We start from the raw sequence: 4,866 nt of genomic DNA, 5'->3' as shown, positions 1-4,866 counted from the left end.
ACCTAATCGCACCAAAATGGGACCCCAAAGAAAATTGGGGATATATATTGGATATGATTCTTCCTCTATAATGAGGTATCTTGAGATACAAACTGGAGATGTATTTAAAACCCGGTTTGCGGATTGTCATTTTGATGAATCAAAGTTTCCAACATTAGGAGGAGAGAATAAGCTTCCTGAAAAGGAACTTAATTAGAATGCATCATCGTTGATGCATTTAGATCCTCGATCAGGGCAATGTGAACTAGAAGTTCAAAAGATTATACATTTGTAAAGAATAGCAAATGAATTCCCTGATGCATTTTCTGATACAAAGAGGATAACTAAATCTTATATACCAGCAAAAAATGCCCCAATTCGAATTGATGTCCCAGTAGGACAAGTAGCCACTGAAGCAAATTCACGCTAGAAGCGTGGCAGGCCTGTTGGTTCCAAAGACAAAAATTCTCGAAAGAGAAAAGAGGTAAATACTATTCTTGTTGAAAAAGACATAGTAGAGACACCTGCAGTTGTCCAAAATTCTGATATAGTTTTAACGCCAGAAGACGTTCAGGTACCTGAAAATTGTGAAAATGACGAGTTCTCGATAAATTATGTCTTTACAGGAGAGAAATGGGGCCGAAATAAGACAATCGTCAATGAAATATTTGCATATAATGTGGCATTGAATATCATGCATGAAAGTAAGGATCTTGAGCCAAGATCAGTCGAAGAATGTCGACAAAGAAATGATTGGCCAAAATGGAAAGAAGCCATGAAGGATGAGTTAGACTCACTTGCAAAATGTAAAGTCTTTGGACCTGTAGTCCGTACACCAGAAGATGTAAAACCTGTTGGATACCGGTGGGTATTTGTGAGAAAACGAAATGAGAAAAATGAAGTTGTGCGCTACAAAGCCCGACTTATGGCACAAGGTTTTTCACAAAGGCCCGGTATAGATTATGAAGAAACATATTCCCCTGTAGTGGATGCAATAACATTGCGTTATTTGGTCAGTTTATCTGCATATCATAAACTACATATGCATTTAATGGATGTGGTAACAGCCTATTTATACGGCTCATTAGATCGGGATATCTATATGAAAGTCCCTGAAGGACTAAAGATATCTAAACCATCCAATGAATATTCGCCAGGGTTACACTCAGTCAAATTGCAAAGATCTTTATATGGTCTAAAGTAATCTGGACGAATGTGGTATAATCGTCTTACTGAGTATCTGGCCAAAAACGGATTTAAGAATGATGATATCTGCCATGTGTTTTCATAAAGAAATCTGTATCTGGGTTCATTATAATTGCTGTGTACGTTGATGATTTAAATATCATTGGAACTCCGGAAGAGATTCCAACAATTATAAAAACTCTAAAAGAAGAATTTGAGATGAAAGATCTTGGAAAGACTAAATTTTGTCTCGGCCTGCAGATCGAGCATACAAAAAATAGGATGTTTATTCATCAAACAACATACACAGAAAAGATATTGAAGAGATTTTATATGGATAAGTCACATCCCTTGAGTACCCCAATGATCGTAAGATCTTTGGATGTGGAGAAGGATCAATTCTGTCCTAAAGAAGAAAATGAAGATATCCTTGGTTCAGAAGTACCATATCTTAGTGCCATTTGAGCGCTAATGGAGCGCTAATGTATCTTGCTAATAATACGCGACCTGACATATCATTTGCGGTGAATTTACTAGCAAGGTATAGTTCCTCTCCAACCAGAAGACATTGGAGTGGAATCAAGCAAATCTTTCGATATCTTCATGGAACGGTTGATATGGGATTGTTTTATCCCTATGGATCTAAGTCACAACTAGTTGGCTATGCAGATGCTGGCTACTTGTCTGATCCACATAAAGGGAGATCTCAAACATGATACCTGTTTACATATGGTGGTACAGCTATATCATGGAGGTCCACGAAACAGACGATTGCTGCAACATCCTCTAATCATGCCGAAATACTAGCGATTCATGAAGCAAGTCGCGAGTGTTTTTGGCTCCGGAGTTTGATCCAATATATTCTGTCATCATGTGGACTGATTGATCATAAGATAGCTCCAACTGTCCTGTTTGAAGATAATATAGTATGCATTGCTCAACTTAAAGGAGGGTACATCAAAGGTGATAGAACAAAGCATATTTCTCCCAAATTCTTCTTCACTCATGATCTTCAAAATCAAGGGACAATTGATGTCTAACAGATCTGCTCAAGTGACAATCTGGTAGATTTATTTACAAAGTCACTCCCAAAATCCTCCTTTGAAAGTTTGGTACATGAGATTGTGATGTTCCGATTTCGAGACATAAAATGATGTCGACAAGAGGGGGAGACTGTACTCTTTTTTCCTTGGTCAGGGTTTTTTTTCCTTTGGGTTTTTCTTGACAAGGTTTTTAATGAGGCAGTCCCCATCACAAAGAATTTTGTACTCTTTTTTTTCACTAAAATTTTTTTTCCATTGGATTTTTCTTTAGTAAGGTTTTAATGAGGCATAATCCTAAATGGTCATCCAAAGAGGAGTGTTGTGATAAGATTGCCTGAGGTGGATGCCCATTTTTCACAAGTCTCAGGTTTTCAAAGAGAATCATATTAAATAATGTTTGAAAATGATATCCATGTATATGCCTATAAATAAGATCTTAATATAAAGTAATACATACAATTAAAAACAATAAATAAATCAATACTCTCTCTTTACGAATACTTCTCTCTTTCTTATATATATATATATATACTACATCATATAATATTAATAATATATTAATCATTCTTATATTAAAATCATAGTGAATATTATTACTAGATTTATCTAATTATATTTCTTATTTTATATTACTTCTTTCTTTTCTATTTTATATTTATTTTACAACAGTTTTAAGATTTTGGGGGTTTTCCGTTTTCACTTTTCGGGGTTCCAAAGGCCAGAGCCACATTGGTATATTCAATATTCATGGATGCATTATAATACTTGTTTGTATTATATAAGTATTTATGAAGATCATCAAATGGTGTCGTGGTGTAGTTGGTTATCACGTCAGTCTAACACACTGAAGGTCTCCGGTTCGAGTCCGGGCGACGCCAACTTATTCTTTCTTTTGCTTTAAGCAATCATTACCTTTTAAGTTTTAAGATATCTCAAGTGAAGCCATGGATCACCCACCTCCTTTTACATAACATTCTTTTCTTACGGTATAAATACTTCTTCAATTAGAAAGACAACATTCTATATATATAATATTTTATTATCTTGGAAGAATCTAAAAGACTAAAACAATGAAAGAACCAATAATAATTGAATCATTCATTAAATCATGTGACTTCTCATAAATAAAATTCAGTAAATTAAATTTAATTAATATATTCAAATAATTAATGTGCACTTTTATTTTTTTTAAATTTGGATTAATATATTTTTTGATAGTAATGTATATTATTTTTGTCCTCTAACATAAATTTTCTGAGTCCGTCACTGCCTAAATGTATGTTGTGGTGTCACTTATAATTTAACATGCCACATTAACAAAATTTTGACACCATTGATCAACAGAGAAAATAACAAAATGACTAACATGACTAATTTATAATTTTTAATAGACGAATTTGATTAAAAAAATCTTTTGAGAATTAATTTGAAAAACAATTGATCTTTTAAAGACTAATTGACCACTTACTCTTATATTTGTCGTTCTTTTTATATATTATTTTTTAACTATAAAATTTGAAGATGATTTTTTTTAAATGATACAGGCTTTAAATATTAATGATACGAAGAGTTCAAATATTATTTAATAGTTATTAATTTATATTTTTAAGTATTAAACTAGTCAATTTAATTTTATTTATTTAATTACTAAATTAACTTTTGTATTAGTGGGTTTATAATTTTTTATTTTAATTTAATAAAAGATTATAATAAATACCTCCTATTGTAACTGTTGTAGAATAATTAGAAGCGTAAAAAATCTTTTTTGATTTCATGATAAAATCATGAGGACAAAAAAGATTGAATGAATTTTTTTCTTATTGCATCAAAAAATTAGGTAATAAATTAGATAAAATAAATTAAGTTGAATAAATTTTTTTTCTTGTTGTATCAAAAAAATTAAAAAAATATATAGTAATTCTTCTTTTTTTTATTCAATTTTAACATATCTTTTTTATTTTTTTTATTTCAATCATTTTCTTTTATTTATCATTAGTTTTTTTTATCAATTAGTCACTTAAAATTTCCTTGATAATAATATAATTCATGTATAGAAGTGATTGAGATGGTAACAATTGGATGTATAATAAATAAATCTCAATGGTAATAAATTTTGATGAGTTTAGAAAATTTTATCTTTAAAGGTTTATCTATTATATGTGCCCTAAGAGCATAAGTTAGGTTATTTTTTTTAATATTAAAATATCTTTGGTGTAACACTCAATTATTGAATTGTGTAGTATTTTTTAAAATTATGGGCAGGACAATATTCTTCCGGCGTATTGACAATACGTCTTTCTTGTATTGTTTCACTCCTATAATTTTAAAAAATATCATAAAATTCAATAATTGAGTGTTACACCATAGTTTTATTCATATCTAAAAAAATAAACGAATAAGTTAAAATTATAAATTGATAAAATTTTTATTGAATATATAAAAATTTTAAGTATCCAATGCATTTGTTTATATCTATTAAATAAAAAAATTTTATAACCTTTTACTAATGATATTTTAAGACAAAATATTTGAAACGAATTTAGTTAGCTAAATTATCTTTAATTGTAATGGCAAATATTTAGTTGGGTTAACTAAAGTTGATCTAAATATGTATTATGCTGATTGATTGTGCAATTAAGATTAGTAAATAATTTAAGTG

General features: G+C 30.0%; 1 non-coding gene across 1 annotated transcript; it reads left to right on the top strand.

The window, feature by feature from the left end:
* Window positions 1-3,011: 3,011 nt before the first annotated feature.
* On the top strand, window positions 3,012-3,085 carry TRNAV-AAC (transfer RNA valine (anticodon AAC)). The gene has a single exon. It is a non-coding gene; the product is annotated as a tRNA-Val (tRNA).
* Window positions 3,086-4,866: the final 1,781 nt, after the last annotated feature.

The sequence above is a fragment of the Arachis hypogaea genome, chromosome 4 (assembly GCF_003086295.3).
Source record: "Arachis hypogaea cultivar Tifrunner chromosome 4, arahy.Tifrunner.gnm2.J5K5, whole genome shotgun sequence".
Taxonomy (NCBI): Eukaryota; Viridiplantae; Streptophyta; class Magnoliopsida; order Fabales; family Fabaceae; genus Arachis; species Arachis hypogaea.
The sequence above is the reverse complement of the archived record's forward strand: the minus strand, read 5'-3'. Positions and strand labels throughout refer to the sequence as shown.